Below are 7371 nucleotides of genomic sequence, written 5' to 3' on the forward strand. Positions count from 1 at the left end.
CTCTGTTGGCAACAAATCCATCTCCAGTGTAGGAAGTATAGTGGGTGCTGCAAAAACATCAGATAAATGACTACTGAGGCCTGGTTTAGATGTGGCAGACTGCACCATTTTCCCATATGCTTAACTGGGTTAGATTTTTTTCTTCTTCTTTCCGCCTTTGATGTTCTTCTTTCTTTTGTCAGTTATGCAGATTTCCATAAAAGAAGCACAAACAATAAGGTTTTTTCCTTCTGTGCTTTTTTTTTCCTTTTCTTTTTTGGTCACTATATTCTTGTTTCCAGGTTATTGTAAGGCTTTTGTGCTAAAAAAGAAAAGAAAAGAAAAAAGGGAACCCCCACCCTCACAAAAGAAAACGCAGTTTACTCAGGAGGAGTGGGTCACACGGTGGGAGGGGGGAATTTGGAGTAAGGGGAGATATGGCAGTTACAGGTGGGGAATTGGCAATACTTATATATGGTAGGGCTGAGGTGACATTTAACAAACGTGGGACTGCAAGGTTTGTGCGTGGGGAGATTGGTAGGCTGATGCGGTTTCCTGGAAATACCCCAACATGCAAACGCTCTTGTAAAACCGTTCTGACAAGCAGGCAAGAAGTGTTTCACTTGAGGTTTCTCATGAGTGTGGTGCAGCAGACCTTTCTATTCATACGCAGTATGAATAAATATAGTGAAGCAAATTTAGTTGCAGATTACAAATAGCCTATTTTTATTGCCAGACTTCATTGAATAGCTTATCCTGACAGAGAGATGACTTAGGCAAAAAGTATATTAACAAGTTTGCAATTAGGAAAATGTATGCAAGTGCATACACAAATACATAAATTAATCAAATGTTACATACCAGACCCAGTAAATTCTTAAAATTCTTATTTAGATAAGGACTAACACATGACTAAATGCTATACAGCTCCAGTCTGCTAGGCTTGATTAACCTGTCAAGTTGGCCTTGTTAGGTGAGGCTGTGTGCAGTCAGGAATAGGACCCAAGGTGCAGACTCCGGAGACAGACGTGAACTCAAAAAGGCTTTAATGCTGAACGCAACATGACATAACTAGAAAAACTCAAAATAAACTTACACCGGTGGACAGGCAAAACACACAGCAAAATAAACGGTAGATCACGACACGGACACAAAGAAACACTGGGCTTAAATACACAGAGGGAGCAATCAGGGAATGGGTAACAGAAGGGAAACACAGCTGGGGCAAATCAGGCCTAAGGAGACAAGAGGAAGCAAAACCAGACACATTAACATCAGACATGGACTTTCAAAGTAAAACAGGAAACACATAACACAGACTGAACAAAGACACAGACTCATATGCAGGCACTACAAAGGGAACAGAGACGTGGGAACAAGGCAGACACAAACACTGACTGAACACGGGGATATAGGAACTTAGGATACACAGACGCGAACTAGACAAGGGGATGCAGGTGATAGGGGAGACATAAGCCATAAGACGGAACTCAAAGAAACCAAAAACTAGAAAGTATAAATAATAACATAAACTCAAACACCCTGGGTCAACGACCCAGGCATCCTAACAGGCCTGGGGCAAAAATGTGCTGTTGTGTACCTTTTAATGCTGCAGCAACAACATCGTCTTCAGTTTAATTAAATTCAGTTTTATTTAAGGCATTACATTTATTAATTTAGGGCTGCATGGTGGTTAGCAGTGTTGCTTCATAGCAAGAACGTCCTGAGTTTGACTCCACCATTTGGCCAAGGCCCTGCTGTGTCAGTCTGGCGACTTGTCCAGGGTGGACCCTGCCTCTCGCCCTAAGGTAGCTGGGACCAGTAAGACGAGCAGACCAGGGATATGGCTCTTCAGAACCAGAGGCATCTCCACTCAGTGGTCAGCAGACTGCAAACACAATCTCCGAGAGCCCTTCTCATAATATCAGGGGACTTCAATCATGCCTCTTTGGACTCCACACTGCCCACCTTCACCCAGTATGTGACCTGCTCAACCAGAGACAATAAAACACTGGACTTACTGTATGCCAATGCTGAAGAGGCATACAGTTCATCACCTCTCCCTCCACTGGGCAAATCTGACCACAACCTGGTGCACCTTGTCCCTGTGTATGAGCCCTTAGTGCGCAGGGTGCCACCAGCCACCCGCACAGTGCAGAGATGGTCAGAGGAGAGCGAGGAGGCTCTTAAGGACTGTTTTGAGTCGACTGTGTGGGAGGTGATCTGTGACGACCATGGAGAGGACATCGACAGCCTTACTACATGCATTACTGACTATATTAATTTCTGTGTGGATAACACCGTACCTACCAGGACTGTACGGTGTTTCTCCAACAACAAACCTTGGATTACCCCAGAAATTAAAGCTGTCCTCAAGCAGAAGAGGAGGGCCTTCAAATCCAAAGACAAAGAGGAGTTGAAAAGGGTGCAGAGAGAGTTGAGGGGACTGATAAGGAATGGGAAGGACAGCTACAGGCAGAAGATGGAGAACCAGCTTCAGCAAAACAACGTTGGTGAAGTCTGGAGAGGCCTCAGAACCATCTCAGGCCACAAACAGCAGAACTCTCTGCCTGGGAGGGATGTGAGGTGGGCAAATGAACTGAATCATTTCTTCAACAGATTTGATTCAACCATGAGACAGTCTACAACATCGGCTGCAGACTCACCCACCCCCACTGCTGCTGTTCCACCTCTGACACCTCAGACACTTCACACCTCCTCTATTCACCCTGCTCACTCCCCCCCACCCCCAACAACAGCATCCAATACACACTCAACACAAGGCTCCAGCCTGTCTCTCTCAACCACCCAGGTTAGGAGGGAACTGAGGAGGATTAATGGCAAGAAGGCAGCGGGCCCAGATGGCATCAGCTCGAGGGTCGTCAGGTCCTGCGCGGACCAACTGTGTGGGGTGATGGAGCACCTCTTCAACCTGAGCCTGAGATTGGGAAGAGTCCCACAGCTCTGGAAAACCTCCTGTGTTGTACCAGTGCCAAAGACTTCACGCCCCAAGGACCTCAACAGCTACAGGCCGGTGGCTCTGACATCCCACCTGATGAAGACCCTGGAGCGGTTGGTCCTGGCTCAGCTTCGGCGCCTAACAAGCTCATCACTGGACCCACTTCAGTTTGCCTACCAGCCTGGCATTGGCGCGGATGATGCCGTCATTCACCTCCTACATCGTTCCCTCGCTCACCTGGAGACCGCTGGAAGCACTGTGAGAATCATGTTCTTTGATTTCTCCAGTGCCTTCAACACTATTCTTCCCTCGGTTCTGAAGGACAAGCTGGAGAACTCTGGAGTGGACCATCACCTCACTACCTGGATTTTGGACTACCTCACCGACCGACCACAGTATGTGAGGACTCAGGGCTGTGTGTCGGACAGGGTCGTCTGCAGTACGGGGGCCCCACAGGGAACGGTTCTGGCTCCGTTCCTCTTCACCATCTACACTGCAGACTTCTCCCACAATTCCACCCAGTGCTTCCTGCAGAAGTTCTCTGATGACTCTGCAATAGTCGGCCTCATCACTGATGGGGACGACAAGGAGTACAGAGGACTGACTCAAGACTTTGTGGACTGGTGCCAGCTGAACTACCTCCAGATCAACGCCAGTAAAACCAAGGAGCTGGTGGTAGACTTCCGCAGGCACAAGCATTCTCCACTGCAACCACTGAACATCCAGGGTATGGACATTGAGGCTGTGGACAGCTACAGGTACCTTGGTGTTCATCTGAACAACAGACTGGACTGGACTCATAACTCAGACGCCCTCTACAGGAAAGGGCAGAGCAGGCTGTACCTGCTGCGGAGACTCAGGTCGTTTGGGGTGGAGGGCCCACTCCTGAAGACCTTCTATGACTCTGTGGTGGCTTCTGCTATCTTTTATGGTGTGGTCTGCTGGGGCGGCAGCATCTCTGCTGGGGACAGGAAGAGACTGAACAGGGTGATCTGAAGGGCCAGCTCTGTTCTAGGATGCCCTCTGGACCCAGTGGAGGTGGTGAGTGACAGGAGAATGGCGGCTAAGATGTCATCCCTGTTGGACAACGTCTCCCACCCCATGCAGCAGACTGTGACAGCACTGAGCAGCTCCTTCAGTGGGAGACTGCGGCACCCACGGTGTGGGACGGAGAGATTTCGCAGGTCTTTCCTCCCCACTGCTGTCAGACTCCACAACAAAGACTTTAACTGAACAAACACACACATCCACACATGTGCAATAACACTAAGTGCAATAATCTTTTCTGGCATCGTTGTATTTTTACTCAGTTGTATATAGCATTCGTATTCTATTTTTATCTTATTGTATATTTTTATTCTATTTTATTCTACTGTATATAGTATATTATTTTATTCTATTCTGTACAGCTGTGTACTGTATTTATTCTTATTGTATTCTAATTTTTGCGTCATAACTTTTGCACTGTCCACTTCCTGCTGTGACAAAACAAATTTCCCACGTGTGGGACTAATAAAGGTTATCTTATCTTATCTTATCTTATCTTATCTTAAAGAGGTGTGAATTTATGTCATTCCGAATAACTGGTCACTGGTTATGTGTCTAAAACCCGCAGTGCTAAAATAGACAAGCATTCAAATTTGTACTTTTTTAATCTATCCACCAGTGGATAGATTAATCTATAAGAAAGCACCACTTTTTTATAAGGTAATCATACCTGTAGAACGAAATGATCCTAATCAGCCAAGTAACTTGTAACTACAACTATCCAATATAGATAGTGGAACGAAATGGTTACAGTAGCACTCTGTGCAGTAGTGAAAAAGGTGAGTCATTACCAGAACTTCCTTAAAAAGGCAGTGAAAGAGGAGCTTTGGTGCACTTGGAAGTTTGGTGACCTTCTAGTTGTAGCCTCTTTATCAAGCTGTTACAAACTCTCAAATATGTAACTACAAGGATTATACAAGAAAAGTTTTCATCTTGACGTTTGTGGTATTTCGCAAGACTGCAAAACGCCCTGATTTACACAGGAAAAAAACAGCTGCCCAAACTCTGTGTTTAAGCTGTCATCAATAAAATAAGAATGAAAATGTCAAACCAAGATCGCTGCACAATGTCTGTTCATGAATGAATCTGACTCACTGCCTCTTCTTTTGAAAAGTGACATGTCGCAAAACTCAAAAGTACAGCTGAAGCTCATTCGACAGGAAGTTATCTGCTGTTGTGCAATAGGAAGAGGGTGTATCCATGGTTACCTTTGTCTGACCCTTTTGTAACAGCAGCAAACAAAACACGCCCATTCACCCTAACAGTATCACATAAACACCCACCAACTGAGGTTTTTTTTTTTTTGGCCCATTTAAAACTCTCAAGTACTGTAACATTCCTGGAAACTGAGGCGGGATTCAGATTCGGGTTATAGAGTGAGGTGAAATACTCAGAACACAGTTTGTTTGACTGATTATCAATGCCATTCTCAGGCTCCTCACATAAACCATTAAAATTATTATTTAAGTAGTATATAAAGTACAATTTGTACATGCCACATGAAGTATGATCTAACCCTGTTTATTTGGCATTCATAAGCTGAAAAAAAAAGCCACAGATAAGGGAACACTTAAAGTGTTTGCTCATTCATTTGTTAACTATGTATGGTATTTAACCCTGGAGAACCCATGGGGTCAAATTTGACCCCATGGTTTCCCTAGTAAACCAATGGGGTCGGATCTGACCCCATGGGTTCTCCAGGGTTAAAAGTAAATTAATAAGTTACCAATAAAATATCACAGGTGTAAAATTCACAGTATATACAGAGAGGTGTCAGTATCAGAATTGTCCTTCATATAAATGTGCTTTGTCCTAACCAGCCTGATTAATGGTAGCTTAAAATAAATGTTTCTAACTGAAAGCTAGATTTGCTCATTCAGATTTCCTCTGTGCTTTCAGCCACATCTCATGACTGTCATTCGTGAACAGACTTAAACATGTTACTGTAAATATTCAAGTAAGTTTTGATTACCAGTAAAAATATAAAACAAACACATACATGTGCTGTATTTACATTTCCTGTTATTAAAATGCTTAATGTGATATAGCTGTGTTACATTTCACCCCCAATTACCTCATACATGACAAATGCAGTAAAGGATATCTAAAAATGATCTCATTTTGGTTTACAGCTATATTAGAGTCCTTCATAAGCTACTTATTTTCATATAGGAAGTAAAAGTGTTACAGATGTACATCTGTGAAATTTCCACAGTTTCATAACCCAAAGTCCTGTGTTATAAAAGTAATTCTGAGTAATCCAACAGGCGGTCTCACAGTTATTAATCTTTCTAATCTAGGATCTCTAATCCTATCATTGTGTGTAAGTATGTGTATGCTTGTAGGAGTGCTCAACAGTGCGTCACTGGACTGTCTAGATGCCAATGATAAAAGAAGTGAAACCGATGGGCTACAGATCACAGCAAAACACCATGCAGCAGGTCATTAACCTTGCCGTTTCAGGTCTCTTAACTTTCCCTAAGGTGATTTTAGCTGAACAAAATAAACTGCATTTAACTATTTTGGTTGTTTATATTTTCATCTACATCATAGTCTCCACTGCAGCAGTAATTTCCCCCACAGAGATGATTAAACGTTTTATTTTATGACATCTAACAAGGGAGTTGTCTTAACATCACAACATATACTTAGTCACGTTTATATTTCTTTCTAAAAGAGCAATAAGGGATTTTTGCACTGATAGACAGCTCTAAAATGTTTGCATAACTGAGGCAGTTGTCGTTCAGGAGACAGAGTCGGTCGTCTGTCAACTGGAATATCATATGTGTAAACTGGTTTGAGTCTCAGCCTCCAGTCTACATATTCAGTATCCTGGGCAAGATAGTGAACCCTAAGTTACCCCTAGTGCATCCACTAAATTGCGAGTGTGCCAATGTTGTGTTAAAAGTCCTTAGGTGTAGAAAAAAAGGAACTTATATGAATATGTGTGTGAATGAGGCTTCTAGTAAGAAAGTGCTATAAAGATACCAAACCATTTAAAACAAAACTCCCTATAATTACTGAGAAAATACATGAATGGACAATAAGAAATAAAGGTATACTACTTTAAAATATGGAGTATTTGGTGTTTATAAATACCAAGGAAGGTAGTTTAACATTAAGTGTTGCCTACTGGCGTCGATTAAAACATTTCTGTAATCTCACAACTGGGTTTAGGGAATTAAAAAAACAAAAAACAAAAAACGTTTCGTCTTTAAGCGCTCGCATTTGTATCATGACTACAAAAAACAACTACAATTCCCATCAGCTACGTGTGTTTACGGAAGCCTGACCCGTAAGCTAATGGTTGCCTCGTTTTGTTTTTAGGGTACAAGCTGATGTGATTTCTCGCAGGGGCGGTGACGTAAAATCTAAAATTCACTACT

This window comes from Aulonocara sp. 'chitande type north' Nkhata Bay, linkage group LG13 (genome assembly GCF_057382095.1).
Source record: "Aulonocara sp. 'chitande type north' Nkhata Bay isolate Kocher_YH1m ecotype deep benthic linkage group LG13, A_spYH_male_GT1.1, whole genome shotgun sequence".
Lineage (NCBI taxonomy): Eukaryota > Metazoa > Chordata > Actinopteri > Cichliformes > Cichlidae > Aulonocara > Aulonocara sp. 'chitande type north' Nkhata Bay.